Source organism: Protopterus annectens, chromosome 4.part0 (assembly GCF_019279795.1).
Source record: "Protopterus annectens isolate FY-2018-M chromosome 4.part0, PAN1.0, whole genome shotgun sequence".
In the NCBI taxonomy this organism is placed as follows: domain Eukaryota; kingdom Metazoa; phylum Chordata; order Ceratodontiformes; family Protopteridae; genus Protopterus; species Protopterus annectens.
The window spans coordinates 1,103,880,192-1,103,902,659 of record NC_056733.1 but is presented as its reverse complement, the minus strand read 5'-3'; the positions used below and the strand labels follow the sequence as shown (position 1 = coordinate 1,103,902,659).

Below are 22,468 nucleotides of genomic sequence, written 5' to 3'. Positions count from 1 at the left end.
CAAGACACTCCCCTGTGGTAAACAGTCTCAGTGACTTCCTTTTAAAATTACCAAGCACTTACCTTTTAGCCGCCCCTTTGAGGGGAAAGATTGCTCTTCATGCAAAGAATTGGGAACTCATAAACCAGGACAAATGGGTTTTAAATATAGTGTCCCATTGATACAGATTTCATTTCCACACGTTGCCAATACCAAACGGTTGGCCAGACCTGCCCCGAAATCAGTGGGCAGAGGCTCAAAAATAAGTACTTTCCCTCTTAAACATGGGGGCTATTCAGCCAGTACCAGTAGAGGAAAAGGGACAAGGTTTCTATTCCAGGCTTTTTTCTGGTACCCAGAAAAAACAAATCATGGTGTCCAATTCTGGACCTGTCTTCTCTAAACACCTTTCTGGACATTCCAAACTTCAAGATGCTGACTCTTTACCAGTTACTTCCTATGCTAGGTAAGGATGCCTGGTTGGCAACTCTAGATTTAAAAGAGGCTTACCTGCATATCCCAATCAGGGAATCTTGCAGAAGATACTTACGCTTCAAAGCAGGCTGCATACATTATCAGTTCTCTGCACTGCCCTTTGGCTTGTCTACTGTGCCCAGGGTATTCACAAAGTGCCTGGCTCCAGTAATTTCATTTTGCAGGCAAAGAAATATACAAATATATCCATACCTGGACGATTGTCTAATTCAGGCAAAAAAACAGGCCTCTCTTTTAAAACATCTGGCATTTGTAAAAAGGGTTCTAACTTGCCTAGGGTTCACCATAAACGAAAAGAAATCACAACTGGTACCCTCGCAAAAAATTACATTCCTGGGTGCAAGCTTGAATACAACTGCCCAGAAGGCTTTCCTTACGCCAGAAAAGCAAATTAATTTGGTGACTTACTTCAAACAGGTGGCCACAAAAACCCTGCTATCTGCAAGACATATACTGCAAGCCTTAGGGTTCATGGCCTCCTGCATTCTTCTAATTCCATATGCATTTTGGGGGCACCTGACATCTGGGGCAAGAAAAACTGATGTAATGACGTCGGCTGTATGTTTTATACCCCTGATGACCTGACGTCCTGGAAGAAGGGACAAAGACTTTGGTAATCAGTCCGACTGAGGGCAACCTGCCAGCAGATTACCCCAAATGTAATGACTGCAACAGTGAATACACTCGAACATCTACATTTATGGTAAGTGTACACAACTGTACTTTCCTGATGTTCTTCGTGTTTCACTGTTGCAGTCATTACATTTGGGTAATCCTGCTGGCAGGTTGCCCTGAGTCTGCCTGAATTCCAAAGTCTTGGGTCCTGCATCGGTTGCTGTCGCCCCTTCCCTGACGTCAGTTCGTCAGGGGTATAAAAGATGCAGCCGACGCCATTTTCTTCAGTCTTTCTTGTCGTGCAGTGCCCGAAGCAGAAGCAGTTCGCAAGTGCCGGTCGGCCGACTCCTGAGATTTTCATGCTCAAGTTTCAGAACCGAAGTCGTCATTAAAAGCTAAGTACCCCGTTGGGGAAACTTTTTTTCTGTCTCCAGACCGATGTCAGAAAAAGTTAATAATTGTATTTCTTGTGGGAAGCAAACACCTCATAAGGACTTTCATTCTTACTGTATTCCTTGCCTAGGCCCTGACCACGATGTTTCTAGTTGTCGGTTTTGTGCCAGATTTAACCAACGCACTGTTAAGCGTCGGTATGATTTTGCACTAAGCTATTTTGGGTGCAGATTTAATTATGCAATGTCGTCGGTTAGCCATCCGACTACCCGAGTTCACAAAAAGCGCAAAGAAAAAGACAGGCAACCGAGGTCCAAAACCGGCTAAGCTTCTCCTAAGTCGTTCGCTGGTTCTCAGTGAGGCGATTTCGCAGCCCCTGACGCCTGCTGCTTTAGAGTCGCAGGCCGCTACCGACACCCACGTGGAGTCGGTCAGGCCGCTGAAAACTGAAGGTATTGGAGCCTCTGAGACTATTCCCTCAAATGGGTCCGGAGCCGCTGAGCAGGCATCGGCTTCTGAGGGTGTGTGCAGACCTAAACAATTATACATTAAACCGACTTCAGCTTCAACGGCAAAGACTAAAGCACCTTTAAAAGCAAAGAAAAGTTCACCAGCCACATGGACAGGCCTCCATACCCAAAAACAGATGCTCAAAATGGCCGAAGACTTAATTACCTTGATCAGGGGTTCCCATCCCCCTCCTGATAAGAGGCCTAGGCAAGAGACAGACTATGAATCTTCAGATCAGGTTTCCATTTCCTCTTATTCTTCTTCTGATCAGGAATGTTCTCTTCCCCCCTTATGAGGATTCTGATGCTGAAGAATCTATTCCTTCAGCTTCTCCTGCTGAGGACTGTTCCTTTGGGGAAACCTTGCATACCATGAGGGAGCATTTCCACTGGGAGAGCCAAGATTTTTCAGAATCTAAGAAGAGGCTCAGGGACTTCCTTCTACTGCCTCAACACAGTCCTATAGCTGTTCCACCTGTTAGACATTGTAGATGGTGGTCTAGTCTGACCCCTGACTCCTTACCTCCAGCTCCTGTTAAGCCTGACATATACTGCAGGGTTCCTGACTCTCATAAATTCCTTTTCAAAAACCCTGCTGCAGACTCAGAGTCCCAAATGGGTTAAGGCTTCCACTGCAAAAAACCCTGCCCCCTCTGATAGAGATTCTAGGGCATTGGATAGATGGGGAAAAAAGATTTACACATCTGCCACCTTGACTATGAGGGCTCTAAACTGCCAATTTCATATGCTCAAATATCAGCAATATGTCATGACACTGCTTAAACAGAAAATGTTGGTAAATTCTGAATGTGCAGATAAAGAAATGCAGGATTTATTGCATGCAGCTGAACAAGTTGGAACGCATACTTTGCAATGTGGTCTTGATTCTCTGGAGGCCTCCTGCAGGGCCGCTGTTACGGGTTCTGTAATTAGGAGGCACGCTTGTTAAAGGAACAAAATCTGCCTGATCATGTCAAAGCTAAATTATTGGATGCATCATTACAGCATGATACCTTGTTTGGTGTTAAGGCAGAAGAGGTGTTAAAGAAAATGGAGGACAAAGCTAAATCTATGCAAACAGTCAAAGATTTTTTTTCAAGTACAGCCACCTAGGTTTAGCAGACACTGGCCTACAAAGAATTGGTCCTTTCCAGTGTCAGACCTCAAAGGGGCAGATCCCAGCTGCAAGGTTTGTACAGGTCTAAGCAATGGGGTACTTCTACCTCCAAAAGTGGAGAAGACAAATCACAACCATACAAGAAGCAGTCCCAATGACTTCACCCTGCCTGCACCAAGCACTTATCTACTGGCAGCACCCTTAGGAGGAAAATTAGCACTTTTTTCTCAAAATTGGCACAATATAACCCAGGACAAATGGATTCTAAACATAGTGTCACAAGGCTACAAGTTTCACTTACATACCCTGCCAAGGGCACACGGTTGGCCAGACCTGCCAAAAAATCAATGGGCAGAGGTTCAAAAACAAGTCTCATCCCTCATGGACATGGGGGCTATTCAACAAGTGCCACAGCAAGAGCAGGGACAAGGATTTTACTCAAGACTGTTCTTGGTATCCAGAAAGGACAAAGCATGGAGACCAATACTGGACCTATCTATTCTAAATACTTTCCTGGATATACCAAAATTCAAGATGTTGACCTTACAGCAGCTTCTGCCCATGCTGGGCAGAAAAGGCTTGGCTGGTCACTTTAGACCTAAAAGAGGCATACCTGCATGTCCCAGTCAGACAATCATGCAGAAGGTACCTCAGATTCAAGGCTGGTTCAAAGCATTACCAATTCTCTGCACTGCCCCTTGGCTTATCTACTGCACCCAGGGTCTTCACAAAGTGCCTGGCACCAGTAATTGCTTTCTGCAGACAAAGAGGAATACAAATATATCCTTACTTGGACGACTGCCTCATTCAAGCAGAGAACAAGGACATTCTACTACAGCATCTGGCGTTTGTGAAAAGACTTTTAACATGCCTAGGATACACAGTCAACGAAAAGAAATCAAAACTAGTACCCTCTCAAGAGATAATATTCCTGGGTTCAAGCTTAAATACAACTGCTCAGATTGCTTATCTCATGCCAGACAAAGGCAACTGACCTACTTATTTCAAGGAAATGACAACAAAGGCCCAGTTATCTGCAAGAAAAATTCTGCAGGCTTTGGGCTTCATGGCATCCTACTAATTCCATATGCAAGACTGCATATGAGGAAACTTCAGTGGTACCTAAAAAGTGTCTGGACACAACATTGCCACAGCCTGGAAACAATGATTACTCTCATTCCCTGCCTGCAACAGGAGTTTTGATGGTGGGCAAAGGCTTGTCACCAAAACAAGGGACAGCCATTCTCACTTCCCCCAGCCAGGCAGAACCTAACAACGGATGCATCAGATTATGCCTGGGGGGCCCACATGGCAGGAAGAGGCATTCAGGGCACCTGGTCCACAAATCAAATGCATCTACATATCAATCAAAAAGAGATGCTAGCTGTTCAAAATGCCCTGACAGCCTTCAAGGACCTAATTCATCCGGGACAACTACTGATAAAGACAGACAATACCATGGTCATGTGGTACATAAACAAGCAGGGGGGGCAGGCATTCTTACCCCCTTTGCAGACTAGCCATGGCTTTATGGGACACAGCATTGACTTACCAAGTTCATCTGCAGGCACAATTCCTGCCAGGAAAGGACAATACTCTCACAGACAAACTAAGCGGAAACCTCATGGATCCCCATGAGTGGCACCTGGATCCACAAGTCTTCAGCATGATAACAAAAAAATGGGGACGCCCGGACATAAATCTATTTGCCTCCCCTCACAACTATCAACTAAAAAGATTCTGCACAAGGACTTATCACAGACAAGCATGGAAAGTGGACGCCTTATCTTTCAACTGGAAAAACCTATCAGTATATGCCTTTCCTCCACTGCCTCTCCTCCCCAATAATATTGTTTAGCTCCAGCCCCCCAACCATAGCTTTGGGACTCTACTCAAATGTAATGACTGCAACAGTGAAGCACAAAGAACATAGTACAGTTGTGTACACTTACCATAAATGTAGATGTTCGAGTGTATTCACTGTTGCAGTCCAGGTTACCCAGCCGTCATCCCCTATATTTCTGCTGGAACTTATCTTTACTTCTCTGATCTATACAACCTATGTGGTGTATTTGCTTGTAGATGAAAGTAAAGTTTATTTTTGTACATGTATGTTTTATATATATACCTAGCCTACCCTTTTGCGGGCACCTTACATCTAGGGCAAGAAAAACTGAAGAAAATGGCGTCTGCTGCATCTTTTATACCCCTGATGACCTGACGTCAGGGAAGGGGTGACAGCAACTGACGCAGGACCCAAGACTTTGGAATTCAGGCCGACTGAGGGCAACCTGCCAGCAGGATTACCCAAATGTAATGACTGCAACAGTGAATACACTCGAACATCTACATTTATGGTAAGTGTACACAACTGTACTATTCTCACAAGTTCCTTTTTAAAAATCCTATTACGGATCCAGAGACTATTTCACAGGGACCCAAGGTCATTAAGGCTTCTACTGCTAAAAATCCTACCCCCTCTGATAGAGACTCCAGGGCGCTGGCTAGATGGGGTAAGAAAGTTTACACTTCTGCAACCTTGGCCATTAGGGCTTTAAACTGTCAGTTTCATATGTTAAAATATCAGCAACATGTTATTGGATTGCTTAAACAGAAAATGATGTTAATTCCTGACTGTGCTGAAAATAAAGAATTGCAGGATTTAATGCATTCTGCTGAACAAGTTGGAAAACATACTTTGCAATGTGGATTTGATTCATTAGAGGCCTCTTGCAGGGCAGCTGTTACTGGGTCTGTGCTCAGAAGGCATGCTTGGCTTAAGGAGCAATCTTTGCCTGATAATGTTAAAGCTAAATTGTTGGATGCTCCCTTAAATCAGGACCGCCTGTTTGGCAACAATGCTGAGGAAGTTCTTAAAAAGATGGAAGATAAAGCTAAATCTATGCAAACTGTTAAAGATTTCTTACAAGTTCAGCCTCCTAGATTAAGTAGGCACTGTCCCTCTAAATATTGGTCCTTTCCAGCCCCTTCCAGGTCTTTTCAAGCCAAACCCAGACAGCAGAAACTCCAGGTTTCAGTCCCAAGGGACACACAAGACTTGGCATTGGGAGGTTTCCGCACCCAAACCTGGGAGCAGTAAGACTCCCCCCCTATGGAAAACCGTCTCAATGACTTGCTTTTAAAACTTCCAAGCACTTCCCAACTGAATGCTCCTTTAGGCGGAAAGATTGGTCTGCAGGCCAAAAACTGGGAACTCATTACCCAGGATACATGGGTTTTAAATATAGTGTCCCAAGGATACAGATTTCATTTCATGGGGGCTATTTAGTTGGTACCAGAAGAGGAAAAGGGACAAGGTTTCTATTTGAGACTTTTCCTGGTACCCAGAAAAGGTAATACATGGTGTCCTATTCTGGACCTTTCTATTATAAACATCTTTCTTATGATTCTAAAATTCAAAATGCTGACTTTTCACCATCTGCTTCCTATACTCGGCAAGGATGCGTAGTTGGCAACACTAGACTTAAAAGAAGCATACCTGCACATCCCTATCAGGGAGCCTTGCAGAAGATACTTATGCTTCAAAGCAGGCTACATGCACTATCAGTTCTCTGCACTGCCCTTTGGCTTATCTACTGCGCCCAGGGTATTCACACAGTGCCTAGCTCTAGTCATTGCATTTTGCAGGCAAAGAAATATTCAAATATACCCATACCTGGATGATTGTCTAATTCAGGCAGAAAGCAAGGACATTCTTTTGAATCATCTGGCCTTTATTCAAAGGGTACTGACTTGTCTGGGGTTCACCATAAACGAAAAGAAATCCCACCTGGTACCCTGTCAACAAATTATATTCCTGGGAGCAAGCTTGAATAAAGCTTCCCAGATGGCTTTCCTCATGCCAGAGAAACGGATTAATTTGACAACTTACTTAAAACAATTGGCTACAAAAACCAAGCTATCTGCAAGGCAAATACTGCAAGCCTTGGGGTTCATGGCCTCCTGCATTCTTCTAATTCCATATGCAAGGCTGCGTATGAGGAAACTACAATGGTATCTCAAAAGCCTATGTTGCCAATATTCACAGGATCTAGAAGCAAGGATTCCTGTCATACCTTGCCTACGCCTAGAGTTCCTTTGGTGGCAAAATAGGGGACTACTATTCACATTACCCCCTGCTGCACAAATCTTAACAGACGCATCAGGCTATGCATGGGGGGGCTCACCTGGCAGGGAAGTGCATTCAGGGCAAATTGAACCCAAGTCAAATGCACCTGCACATAAATCAAAAGGACATGTTAGCTGTACAGAATGCTCTGACAGCCTTCAAGGACCACATTCTTCCAGGACAGCTAATGGTAAAGACGGACAACACCACTGTCATGTGGTACATAAACAAGCAGGGGGGTACACATTCTTACCCCCTCTGCAGACTAGCCATGGCATTGTGGAACACAGCCTTGAGCTACCAATTGAATCTACAAGCTCAATCCTGACAGGAAAACTAATTACACTGGCAGACGGACTAAGCAGAAACCCCATGGACCCACACGAGTGGAAACTGGAACCAGGGATTTTCAACACGTTGACAAGCAAATGGGGGAGCCTAGATATAGATCTGTTTGCCTCCTCCCAGAACGATCAATTGGACAAATTTTGCACAAGGATTCCCCACAAGCTAGCTTGGAAAGTGGATCTCTATCCTTCGGCTGGAAAAACCTATCAGTTTATGCTTTTCCTCCTCTGCCTCTGCTCTCCAAGGTACTACTAATGATCAAACAGGACAAGCCAAGGACGATTTTAATTGCACCAGACTGGCCTCGCTAACACTGGTATCCACTCATGCACAGTGTGTCACGCTTGGCTCCATGGCACCTGCCTCAGACTTCTTCCCTGTTGTCTCAGCAGGAGAACCAGATTCTGCACCCTCAGCTGCAAACCCTGAACCTAGCAGCCTGGCTAATTACCTAATCTCTCCTTTACTATCCCTCAGTAAATCAGTGATGGATATCATTTTAGAGGCAAAGAGGCCTAGTACTAGAAAATCTTATGCTGCAAAATGGAAAAGATTCTGTGCCTGGAACCAATCTCAAGGAATGAACGCAGCAGTGCCAAATTTACCTCAGATTCTACAATACTTGACTGTGATGCTTCATAAGGGTTTGTCATTTTCCTCCATCAAAATTCATGCCTCAGCCATTTCAGTTCATTATAGCACAGAGCCTCCCCTGTTCTTTCACCCACTGTTCAAGCAGTTCCCCAGAGGGGCCAAAAATTTAAGGCCACCCAGGAGAGCTCCAACTTCAGCCTGGGATCTTAACTTTGTCTTGGAGAAACTCACTCTTCCTCCTTTCGAGCCAGCTGCTACTGCAGATTTAAAATTTCTTTCGTGGAAAACAGCTTTCCTTTTGGCAATCAGTTCTGCAAGAAGGGTATCTGAATCACAGGCCCTTACGGCAGTGGAACCTTTCATCATCTTTCATGCGGACAGGGTGTCCCTCAGACCCAGTCCCTCCTTCTTGCCCAAGGTGGTATCCAGTGTGGCTCTTAATCAGTCCATTCATTTGCCTACCTTCTTTCCAAACCCACAGAACAAAGGGGAACAGATACTCTACTCTTTAGATGTGCACAGACAGCTTAGATTCTACTTGGACAGGACTAAACCTCAAAGGAAATCTGAACAACTGCTAGTGGCATGTGCTGCAGGGACAGAGGGGAAAGCTATTTCAAACAGTTTTGAAATGGATAGGCCACTGCATTCATTTCTGCTGTAAGCACCATGGAAAACCTATCCCACAGGACATCAGACCTCATTCAACCAGGGCTGCATCTACCTCTATAGCCTTTCTCAGGGGCATCCCTACTGGGGACATCCTAGAAGCTGCTACCTGGAGTTCTGTACATACTTTCACCAAGCATTATCATTTGCCAATTTTCTCTAAATCCAGGGCTGGTTTTGCCACTGCAGTCTTGCAGGGCGTTATAGCTGGTCCTAATTCTATTTAAATTCCTCCTCCCAACCTTAGCTTTGGGAATCTACCCAAATGTAATGACTGCAACAGTGAAACACAAAGAACATAGTACAGTTGTGTACACTTGCCATAAATGTAGATGTTCGAGTGTATTCACTGTTGCAGTCCTGGTTGCCCTCCCTCCAGCCCCCCTTTCTTCTTTTGGCTACACCTCTGCTCTCACTTACTATGCTCTAAAAGCTTTTTGGTGTATTTGATTTTCTGTTGGAGGTATATCCTTGTATTTGTAGATTTAATTGCTTTCCATTAGGGGAGCACCTGACATCTAGGGCAAGAAAAACCGATGTAATGGCGTCGACTGCATGTTTTATACCCCTGACGGCCTGACGTCATGGAAGGAGGGACAGCAACCGACGCAGGACCCAAGACTTTGTTAATCAGGCCGACTGAGGGCTACTGCAAGCAGATAACCCAAATGTAATGACTGCGAATGAATACTCTAACATCTACATTTATGGTAAGTGTACACAATTGTACTTTGTGTACACTTACCATAAATGTACATGTTCGAGTGTATTCACTGTTGCAGTCCTTTTTCCCTCCCTCCAGCCCCCTAGTTTCTCTCTCTCCTCTCTGTGGCTATTTCTCGCCCTCAGGGGTATTGGTATTTACTTTTTACTGGTGGTGTGTTCCCCACCATAACTTGGCTCCCTATTTGGGGGGGCTCCTGACATTTGGGGCAGGAAAAACTGATGTAATGGTTTCGGCTGCCTGTTTTTATACCCCTGACAACCTGATGTCAGACCTGAAGCAACCGTATCCAACGCAGAAATACTAAGTCTCTGGTATTCGGGCCGACTGAGGGCTACCTGCAGACAGATAACCCAAGTGTGATGACTACAGCAATGAATACACTCGAACGTCTACATTTATGGTAAGTGTTCACAACTGTACTTTCTTCAAGCAAGCTCAGGGCTGTCTGTTAGTTTTTTTTTTTTTTTTTTTAAACTGTATTTGTCTGAGATTGGTACAGCTTTACCTGCTTTTAATAAAGCTTAGTGAACCAATACCTTACCTTGCCATTGATGCCAACAGAATGATCTTTTAGATGTTTTACATAAAACATTTAACATAATGCTCATAATTCATTTAATGATCCATATCGACCTTTGAGCCATATCCAAAAACAGCTCAGGACATTATCATTCCCTGACACCGTTGACAATAAATATATTGTGGTTGCATGCTTTACAAGTCAGGGTTACTACAAGCTGCATATTCAATAAAAACAGAGACCTCAGATGGATTAAATGGCCGCAGCCATACATTTACTGCCAATGACCTTTCTTAAATAGAAGCTAATTATTATGAGATGTGCGCAAGGCGGGAATGTCAGGGAGGCCATTTTTGTTCTTTCATAGCATTCCCTTCAACCTACAGGACAACAGACAAGTGCATCAATATCTGGTCCATCTGATTCAATATACTCACATCACAACTTTTTCATTTCACAATTCATCACAATTCCTGTGGGGCCGCCTTACAGTCTGCCAAGGAGCCATTGCCAGGTGGAAAGTCCCCTGGCAAAAATCCCTTGGGGCTGTCTGGACTGTGGAAGGTCCAGCTGAAGAGTCCTGTGACCCCCCCTCCCCCCACTTACTTTGGCCTCCCTTACCTTTCCTGTCTTCTGCTTACATGAATGCGACAATCTAGCCTAACCTGTCTATCTTACTCAGAGGAGAAGGCGAAAACCTGAAAAAAAAAACTGTGGGAAAAAAGAAATTCCTTCATGACCCCTGGTGCGATCACCTTTGTTAGGTCACCAGGTTCCTTAAGTATCTTACCTGCCCCTAAACTAACTGGCAAGTGCACCCCTGCTTTTACGAGGGGGTGGGTAGGGTGGGACAAGCTGCCAAATTAGAGATCAAAAAGACTGATTTGCTTTACCAGCCTTTTCAATCCTTCCCCTGGACAGCTCAGCCCACCTCAGCCCTCCTACCTATCCTATCCTGAGCTTACCTGTTCTCCACCTCCTCCCCTCCCCCCACTGAAACCTGAGTCTGAGCTGACCTACCTCAGACAAATGACGGCATGCTGCGATTGGCTTCTCAACCGTTGTGATATTTCTGTAGTAAAAGTTGGTGCTAATCTTTTGCTAGTTTTTCCATTTAGTAGTTCCCTTTTCTGGCCGTAGTAGTGCTGATGTTCTTCGTGTTTCACTGTTGCAGTCATTACATTTGGGTAATCTGCTGGCAGGTTGCCCTCAGTTGGCCTGAATAACAAAGTCTTGGGTCCTGCGTCGGTTGCTGTCTCCTCTTCCATGACGTCAGATCGTCAGGGGTATAAAACATGTTGCTGATGCCATTTTATTCAGTCTTTCTTGCCGCGCGATGCCCGAAGCAGAAGAAGTTCGCAAGTGCCGGTCGGCCGACTCTTGAAATTTTCGCATTCGAGTTTCAGAACCGAAGTCTTCAAACTAAAGCTAAGTACCCCGTTGGGGAAACTTTTTCTTGCTCCTTACCAGTGTCAGTAAAAGTTAATAATTGCATTACTTGTGGGAAGCAAATACCTCATAAGGATTTTCATTTGTACTGTATTCCTTGCGTAGGCCCAGGTCATAACGTGCCTTGCTGTCAGTTTTGTGCTAGATTTAACCAACGCACTATTAAGCGTCGGTATATTTTTGCTTTTAAATATTTTGGATCAAGATTTAATTATCCTGAAATGTCATCGGTTAGCAATCCCCCTACCGGAGTTCACAAAAAGCACAAAGAAAAAGACAGAGACAGACCGTTGAGATCCAAAACTGACGACAAAGCTTCTCCTAAGCCAGTCGCCGGTTCGCTGGTACTCAGTGAGGTGCTTTTGCAGCCCCTGATACCCGCTACTTTTGAGTCGCAGGCCTCTACCGAAAACCATTCACAGTCTGCTATGCCGCGAGAATTTCAGAGTATTGAACCTGTGGATGTCTCTCCCTTGGATGGGTCCAGAGTTGCTGAGCAGGCACCAGCTTTTGAGGATGTTTTCAGGCCTCAACATTTTTATATTAAACCGACGCCAGCCTCAAAAACAAGATCAAAAACTTCTATGTCTAAAAAACCGACGCATGAGCCATGTGCTCAGGCCCCTATGCCTAAAAAACAGATGATCAGAATGGCTGAAGACTTAATTACCTTGATCAGGGGTTCTCAACCCCCCCTGCTAAGAGGCCTAGGCAAGGCACTGATTATGAATCTTCAGATCAGATTTCCATTTCTTCTGATTCCTCTTCTGAACAGGAATTTTCTATTCCACCCTATGAGGATTCTAATGCAGAAGAATCCATCCCATCTGCATCTCCTCCTGAGGATTACTCTTTTGGAGAAACTTTGCATACTTTAAGGGAACATTTTCACTGGGAGAGTCAGGACTGCTCTGAATCAAAAAAGAGGCTTAGGATTTCCTACTTCTTCCTCAGCATAGGCCTTTGGCAATACCTCCTGTATTAGATATTATTGATGTGTTTTCGGAATCAAGCATGGCTCCTGATTCCCTACCTCTGGCTCCTAGTAAGCCAGACAGATATTACAGGGTTCCTGACTCCCACAAATTTCTATTCAAAAATCCTGCTGCTGATCCTGAGACTATTTCACAGGGTCCCAGGGGTGTAAAGGCCTCTACAGCCAAAAATCCTACCCCCTCTGATAAAGATTCCAGGGCGGTGGATAGATGGGGGAAAGAAGGTTTATACGTCTGGAATCTTGGCAATTAGGGCCTTAAACTGCCAGTTTCATATGCATAAATATCAACATCATGTTATGGGCTTACTGAAACAGAAAATGATGTTGATTTCTAATTGTGTGGAAAATAGAGTTACAGGATTTATTGCATTCAGCAGAACAGGTTGGAAAGCATACTTTGCAGTGTGGTTTTGATTGCTTGGAGGCCTCTTGCAGGGCTGCAGTTACTGGATCTGTGATTAGAAGGCATGCCTGGCTCAAGGAGCAAAATCTGCCTGATCATGTTAAAGCTAAATTGATGGATGCAGTGTGATACTTTGGTAATAAGGCAAAAGAGGTTTTAAAGAAAATGGAAGACAAAGCTAAATCTATGCAAACTAAAAGATTTCTTGCAAGTGCAGCCACCCAGGTTCAGCTGGCACTGGCCTACTAAAAATTGGTCCTTTCCTGTGTCCAACAGAGCCACTCAAGGCAAATCCAGGCGCTCAAAAGGCTCCAGATACCAATCACAGGGTTCTTACAGGTCAAAGCAATGGGGTGCCTCCACCTCCAAATCTGGAGGAAACAAAGCACAACCCTACAATAAGCAGTCTCAATGACTTCCCTCTACCTTCACCAAGCACTTATCTTTTGGCAGCCCCCTTGGGGGGAAAACTAACACTTCGTGCTCAAAATTGGCAGTTAATTACCCAGGACAAGTGGGTATTAAACATAGTATCCCAGGGGTACAGATTTCGTTTCCATACTTTACCAATTCCAAACGGTTGGCCAGATCTACCATAATATCAGTGGGCAGAGGCTCAGAAACAAGTTATGTCCCTCATGGATATGGGGGGCTATCCAGCCAGTACCAGAAAAGGAAAAAGGACAAGGTTTTTATTCAAGACTTTTCCTAGTACCCAGAAAAGACTATGCCTGGCATCCAGTACTGGACTTATCGATTCTGAACATGTTCCTGGACATTCCAAAATTCAAAATGCTGACTTTACAACAGCTACTGCCTATGCTGGGCAGAAACGTTTGGTTAGTGACTCTAGACTTAAGAGGCATGCCTGCATATCCCAGTAAGAGAATCATGCAGAAGATACCTCCGCTTCAAGGCAGGTTTTCTGCATTACCAATTCTCTGCACTGCTCTTTGGCTTATCTACTGCACTTAGGGTCTTTACAAAGTGCCTGGCACCAGTAATTGCATTCTGCAGACAAAGAATCATACAAATTTATCCTTATCTGGACAGCTGTCTCAGTCAAGCAGAGGACAAGGACACTCTTCAGCATCTGGCATTTGTAAAAAGACTTCTAACATGCCTGGGATACACAATAAACGAAAAGAAATCTCAAATGGTACTCTCTCAAATTATATTCCCCAGATGCTGCAAGACAAATTCTGCAGGCTTTGGGTTTTATGGCATCCTGCATTCTACTAATTCCATATGCGAGACTGCATATGAAAGTTTATGGAGTCAGCATTGTCACAGTCTGGAAACAATGATTCCTCTCATTCCCTACCTACAACAGGAGTTACTTTGGTGGGCAGGGACATGTCACCAGAATAAGGGACTGTCCTTCACTCTACCCCCTGCCACCCAAACCCTAACTACAGACGCATCAGACTATGCTTGGGGGGCCCATGTGGCGGGGAGATGCATTCAGGGCAAATGGAGGTCAAAACAAATGTATCTGCATATCAGTCAGGAAGAGATGCTAGCTGTTCAGAATGCTCTGACAACCTTCAAGGACTTACTTCATCCAGGACAACTGCTGATAAAGATGGACAACACCACGGTTATGTGGTACATAAACAAGCAGGGGTGTGTACACATTCCTACCCCCTTTGCAGACTAACCGTGGCATTGTTGAACACAGCTTTGACTTACACAAATACATCTTCAAGCTCAATTCCTGCCAGGAAAACAAAATACTCTGGCAGATGACCTAAGCAGAAATCTTATGGACCCGCACAGATGGAAACTGGATCCACAAATCTTCAGCATGTTAACACAGAAATGGGGGAGCCTAGACATAGATATATGTGCCTCTCCCCAAAATTATCAGCTGGACAAATTCTGCACAAGAACTTATCACAGAAAAGCATGGAAAGTGGATGCCCCATCCTTCAGTTGGAAAAACCTATCGGTCTATGCCTTTCTGCCTCTTCTCTCCAAGATCTTACTAAAAGACAGGAAAAAACAAAAGTGATGCTAGTTGCTCCTGACTGGCCTCGCCAGCACTGGTACCCAATTCTAAGGAATATGTCTCAACTTCCTCCTTGGTACTTGCCTCAAATACCTCATCTACTGTCTCAGCAGAACAATCAAATTCTGCACACTCCGCTCCAAACTCCGAACCTTGCAGCATGGCTGATAGTTTAATAATTACAGTACCTCTCAGTAAATCTGTGATGGATGTCATTTTGGAAGCCAAAAGGCCTAGTACTAGAAAATCTTATGCTGATAAATGGAAGAGATTCTGTGTTTGGAACCAAGCACAAGGAACGGACACAGCAAAGCCCAGTATTCCTCAGATTTTACAATATTTGACTGAGGTGCTTGACAAGTGCCTATCTTTTTCTTCAATAAAAATACATGTCTCTGCCATCTTGGCTCATTACAACACAGAGCCTCCCCTCTTTTCTCATCCTCTGCTTAAACAGTATCTTAGAGGGGCCAGAAATGTAAGGCCTCCCAGAAGATCACCAACTCCTGCATGGGACCTCAATTTTGTGCTGGAAAAACTCACCCTGCCTCCTTTCAAACCAGCAGCTACTGCAGATATAAAATTTCTATCTTGGAAAACAGCTTTTCTCTTGGCAGTCACTTCAGCAAGAAGGGTTTCAGAACTACAGGCTCTCATGGCTGTGGAGCCTTTTATTACATTTTACCCAGACAGGGTGTCCCTCAGGACCAATCCTTCTTTTATGCCTAAGGTGGTATCCAGTGTGGCTCTTAACCAGACAATTCACCTGTCAACATTTTACCCAAATCTGCAGAACAAGGGGGAGCGGATTCTGCATTCATTGGATGTACACAGACAACTAAGATTCTAATAAAACAGGACCAAATCTCTAAGGAAGTCTGAGTAATTACTGGTAGCATTTGCTGCAGGGTCAGAGGGGAAGGCTATATCAAAGCAGACCATTTCTAAGTGGATAAGCCACTGCATTCGTTTCTGCTACTTGCACCATGGTAAACCTGTGCCCAAGGGGATCAGGTCACATTCCACCAGGGATGCCTCTACCTCAGCAGCTTTTCTCAGAGGGGTTCCAGCCAAAGACATTCTAGAGGCTGCTACTTGGAGCTCTGTTCATACTTTTACAAAGCATTATCATTTGCCTCTCTTCTCCAAATCCAGGGCAGGCTTTGCCACTGCAGTTCTGCAGGGCCTTATAGCCGCTCCTATCGCTATTTAGTTCCATCCTCCCATCTATAGCTTTGGGATTCCACCCAAATGTAATGACTGCAACAGTGAAACATGAAGAACATAGTACAGTTCTGTACACTTACTATAAATGTAGATGTTCGAGTTTATTCACTGTTGCAGTCCGGGTTACCCACCCGCCATCCCCCTTTTCTATAACTTTTCTTTCCTTCACTATATACTAAAGCCTTTGTGGTGTATTTGCTTTTAGGTGAAGTTAAAGTTTGTTGCTAAAAGTGCATTTACATATATTTCTGTTTTTATATAAATATATATATATATATATATATATATATATATATATATATATACACACGCACACACACACACACACATACACACAGATATATATATATATATATATATAATATATTTTTGTTCCCCATTTTGGGGGCACCTGACATCTGGGGCAAGAAAAACTGAATAAAACGTCATGGAAGAGGAGACAGCAACCGACACAGGACCCAAGACTTTGTTATTCAGGCCGACTGAGGGCAACCTGTCAGCAGATTACCCAAATGTAATGACTGCAACAGTGAATACACTTGAACATATACATTTATGGTAAGTGTACACAACTGTACTTTTCACTCCCATTTACCTACAAGCTGTTCCCTTTCCCTTCTGTTCAGATCTGTTACAGTTGTTTGAGTTTTTCTTTATTGGGTCCCTTCGTTTTAGAGAACGGTCAACTAACCCTTATTGAAAGTCCGTTTGCTCGAGGACTTTTTAGTAGCTTCAAGACCATTTAAGTTAGAGGACTTTCCATCCACTTCAGAAGTCAGTGTAAGTTAGAGGACTTCCCCTCCCCCACCCCACCCCTTCCTCCCACATTTCTTGCTCTTGAAGTCCGTTTATATTAGAGGGGTTCCTGATGTTCATTGTGTTAACCTGCTGCAGTCATCACACTTGGGTTATCCTGTCGTCAGGCGGTCCCGCAGTCGGCCGGAATTCCAAAGTCTTGGTCCGGCGTCGGTTGCTGTCGTCTCTTCCCTGACGTCAGTGTGCCAGGAGTATATATAATGCAACCAACGCCATTTTCTTCAGTCTTTCTTGCTGCGCGGTCCCCGAAGCAGAAGCAGTTCGCAAGTGCCAGTCTGCCGACTCCTGAGATTTTCGAATTCGAATTTCAGACCAAAGTCTTCTATAAAGCTAAGTACCCCGTTGGGGAAACTTTTCTTGCCTCAGACCGATGTCAGAAAAAGTTAACAATTGTATTACTTGTGGGAAGCAAATACCTCATAAGGCTTTTCATTCTTATTGCATACCTTGCCTAGGCCCAGACCATGACGTCACTTCTTGTCGGTTTTGTGCTAGGTTCAATAAGCGTACTATTAAAAGACGCTTTGATTTCGTGCGACACTACTTTGGTAGGAAATTTAACTACACCATGCCTTCGGAGCAACTGACTACCGGCGTGCACAAAAAACGCAGGGATAAGGACAGGCAGCCCAGGCCTAAGCCATATTCCGAGGCCTCGGCTGATCCGGTCTCCGGTCCTCAGTGAGGCTCCGACGCAGCCCCTGACTACCGCAGATCTGGAACCCGAGACCGCTACGGAAATTTTGACGGAATGTACCAGGCCGATGCAATCTTTTACTTCAGGCCCTTCCGACGACTTTGCTTCAAAAGACGTCGGTGCTACAGAAACGCCATCGGTTTCTGCAGGCGTTTTCAGACCGACTCTCACCATTAAAATGTTTTCTAAGTCGAAGACTACTCCTAAATCTAAAACGACCGCACTTCAGTCTCCTGTTCAAACAGATGCTCAAAATGGCTGAAGATTTGATTTCTTTAATCAGGGGTTCACAGCCCCCTCCTGACAAAAGGCCTAGACAAGAGGAAGTTTTTGCTTTCTCTGAGCAAATGTCCATTTCTTCAGACTCCTCTGAGGACCAAGACTATTCCTTCTCTCCTTATGAAGATTCTGATGCTGAGGACTCTATTCCCTCATCTTCTCCTCCTGAAGACTACTCCTTTGGGGAAACTTTACACACTATGAGGGAACATTTTCACTGGGAAGGTCAAGACTACTCTGATTCAAAGTAAAGGCTCAGAGAGTTTCTTTTACTCCCCCAACACAGACCACGTGCCATCCCACCAGTTTTGGACATTGTGGATGATATCTGTTTAGAATCCAGTTTCAACCCAGACTCTCTACCTCCTGCTCCGGCTAAGCCTGACAGATACTACAGAGTGCCTGATTCCCACAAATTTCTTTACAAAAGCCCAGTAGCTGACCCAGAGACCATCTCCCAGGGTCCCAAGGGGGCTAAGGCTTCTATGGCTAAAAACCCAGTACCTTCTGAGAGGGATTCCAGAGCACTAGACAGGTGGGGGGAAAAAGGTTTACACCTCAGCCACACTAGCTGTGAGGGCACTGAATTGTCAATTTCATATGCTTAAGTATCAGCAATTTCTAATCTCTCAGTTAAAGCAAAGAATAACCACTCTCCCTCAACAATCTGAATTGAAAGAAGTACAGGATCTGTTGCACGCCACTGAGCAGGTGGGCAAACATACCTTACAATGTGGGTTTGATTCTTTGGAGGCCTCCTGCAGAGCAGCTGTCACTGGGTCTGTTATACGTAGGCATGCTTGGTTAAAGGAACAAACTCTGCCTGATCATGTTAAAGCAAAACTACTAGATGCTCCCTTACAGCAGGATGTTATTTTTGGAGTTAAAGCAGAAGAAGTTTTAAAGAAAATGGAAGATAAGGCAAAATCAATGCAGACAGTCAAAGATTTCCTACAAGTACAACCCCCTCGCTTCAGCAGAAACTGGCCAACAAAAATTGGTCCTTTCCAGCCACTGACAGACGCCCAAGGGGCAGAGGACAACCACAAGCCCAGTATAAACCTCTCCAATGGGGCACTACAACACAGAAGGGAGGAGAAGACAGGTCTCAATCCACCAGAAGACAAACTCAATGACTTGCACCTCATCTGGCCAAGCAATACTCTCTTGGCAGCCCCCTTGGGGGGAAAACTCACACTTTTTTCAGACAACTGGCACATTGTCACAAAGGACAAATGGGTCCTAGACATAATTTCACGAGGATACAGATTCCATTTTCACAGCTTGCCAATGAAAAGAGGAATGCCAAACCTGCCACAAAATCAATGGGCAGAGGCACAAAAGCAAATTACAGCTCTCATGGACATGAGAGCCATTCAACTGGTACCTACTCGAGAGCAAGGCCAAGGATTTTACTCAAGACTCTTTCTAGTGTCCAGAAAGGACAATGCCTGGAGACCAATTCTGGACCTTTCAATTCTAAACACTTATTTACAAGTACCCAATTTCAAGATGCTAACACTACAGCAGCTACTTCCCATGTTGGGCAAGGAAGCATGGCTAGTAACGTTGGACCTCAAGGAGGCATACCTGCATGTCCCTATCAGACAAAGTTGCAGAAGATACCTCCGTTTCATTGCAGGTCCAACCCATTACCAGTTCTCTGCACTGCCCTTTGGCTTATCTACTGCTCCCAGAGTTTTCACAAAATGCCTGGCACCAGTAATTGCATACTGCAGACAAAGAGGAATTCAAATATATCCATACCTGGACGACTGCCTCATCCAAGCAGAAAGCAAAGACATTATCTTACATCATCTGGCCTTTGTAAAGCATCTACTAAACTGCCTGGGGTACACAGTAAATGAAAAAAAGTCAAAACTAGTGCCCTCACAAAAAATGGCATTCCTGGGTGCCAGCTTGAATACAACGGCCCAGAAGGCTTATCTTACACCAGACAAGCAACTACAACTGACTCAATATTTCAAGACAATGGCAACAAAGACCCAATTTAACTGCAAGAAAAATTCTGCAGGCTTTGGGCTTCATGGCATCTTGCATACTACTAATACCATTTGCAAAGCTGCATATGAGGAAATTACAGTGGTACCTAAAAAGCGTATGGTCTCAACACAGCCACAGCTTGGACACAATGATATCTCTCATTCCCTGCCTACAACAGGAATTTCTATGGTGGTCACAGGCATGTCACCTCAACAAGGGTCAGCCTTTCACCTTACCCCCAGCCAGGCAGACTATCACAACAGATGCTTCAGACTACGGCTGGGGGGCACACATGGCAGGACAATGCATTCAAGGCCTATGGACTGCAGATCAAAGAAATCTGCACATAAATCAAAAAGAGATGCTAGCTGTACAGAAAGCTCTGACAGCCTTCAAGGATCTATTACATCCAGGACAACTTGCAATAAAGACAGACAACACCACAGTAATGGGGTACATAAACAAACAAGGGGGTACACATTCCTACCCTCTATGCAGGCAATCAATGATCTTATGGAACACAGCTCTGGCCTACCAAGTCCAGTTACAAGCTCAATTCCTGCCAGGACAGAAGAACACATTGGCAGACGACCTCAGCAGAAACATCAAAGATCCCCACGAGTGGAAACTAGACCCACAAATATTTGCAATGATAACTCAAAAATGGGGCCTTCCAAACATAGACCTGTTTGCCAGTCCTCAAAGCTACCAACTGACAAAATTTTGTACAAGGACATTCCACCATCAAGCTTGGAAAGTGGACTCTCTCTTTCAGTTGGAAAAACCTGACAGCATATGCCTTCCCTCCATTACCTCTCCTCACAAAGGTTCTTTTGAAGGTCAAAAAGGAGGGACCACAACTGATTCTCATAGCCCCAGACTGGCCACGCCAGCACTGGTACCCGCTATTGAAAAATATGGCCCACAGCCCACCATGGATATTGCCTCAAATACCCCATTTGCTCACACAACAAAACAAACAGATTCTTCACAGCCAGCTCAAACCTTTAAATCTGGCTGCATGGCAAATCAACTAAACATCCAACCAGCTCCTCTTTCACAAGCAGTTCTGGATGTTATTCTGGAAGCCAGGAGGCCAAGCACCAGGAAGGCTTATTCGGACAAATGGAAAAGGTTTTGTGCCTGGAACCAAGCTAAAGGCCAAGACACAATTCAGCCTCACATGCCTCACATTCTACAGTATTTAGCTGAGATGTTGCACAAAGAACTTTCCTTTTCCTCAATTAAAATCCATGCTTCAGCTATTTCAGCTCACTACAACACGGATCCACCTTTATTTTCACATCCTCTTCTAAGGCAGTTCCTCAGAGGGGGAAAAAACATTAGACCACCCAAGAGAGCTCCTACACCAACATGGGACCTCAACTTTGTTCTGGAAAAACTAACGCTACCTCCCTTTGAACCAGCTTTCTCTGCAGATCTTCAGTTCCTATCATGGAAGACTGCCCTGCTCCTAGCAGTAACTTCAGCTAGGAGAGTCTCAGAGCTACAGGCACTAATGGCAGTGGAACCTTTCCTCATTTTTCATCAAGACAGAGTTTCTCTACGAACTAATCCTTCCTTTATGCCTAAGGTGGTTTCCAGTGTAGCTTTAAATCAAACCATCTACTTACCCACCTTCTTCCCCAATCCACAGAACAAATGTGAGAGACTCCTGCATTCCTTGGACATTCACAGGCAGCTTCGTTACTACTTGGACAAAACTAAGGCTTTCAGAAAAACTGACCAGCTCTTTGTATCCTGTGCTACAGCTTCTCAAGGGAAGGCTATATCTAAGCAAACCATTTCTAAATGGATAGGTCATTGCATACGTTTCTGCTATACCCATCATGGGAAACCAGTTCCTGCTACCATTAGATCCCACTCTACCAGGGCAACAGCTACCTCTACAGCCTTTCTCAGGGGGGTTCCAACCAAGGAAATTTTAGAAGCTGCAACTTGGTGTTCGGTACACACCTTTACCAAACACTATCACTTACCTCTTTACTCTAAGTCCAGGGCGGGTTTCGCCACTGCAGTTCTGCAGGGCCTTATTGCCTCCACTAACGCTCTATGATACCTCCCCCTACCTTAGCTTTGGGATTCAACCCAAGTGTGATGACTGCAGCAGGGTAACACGATGAACATAGTACAGTTTTGTACCTACCATAAATGTAGATGTACGAGTGTTCACCCTGCTGCAGTCCAGGTTACCCTCCCTCCATCCCCTCTGATCTACTGGCAAAATCTCTTCTATACCTTACTGATGTATTTGCTTATAGCTGAAGGGATTTTGTGTTTGTGCAGTGTTCACTCCATTTGGTACTAATTCTGACCACCTTTTTCTGACATCTGGGGAAAGAAAAACTGAAGAAAATGGCGTCGGTTGCATTATATATACCCCTGGCGCACTGACGTCAGGGATGAGGCGACAGCAACCGACGCCGGACCAAGACTTTGGAATTCCGGCCGACTGCGGGACCGCCTGAA

General features: G+C 44.6%; 1 protein-coding gene across 1 annotated transcript in view; it reads left to right on the top strand.

Moving 5' to 3' along the window:
* DIAPH1 (diaphanous related formin 1) overlaps positions 1 to 22,468 on the top strand; it is a 2,838,381-nt gene that overhangs the window by 483,522 nt on the left and 2,332,391 nt on the right. The gene's annotated exons all lie outside the window — the stretch shown is intronic.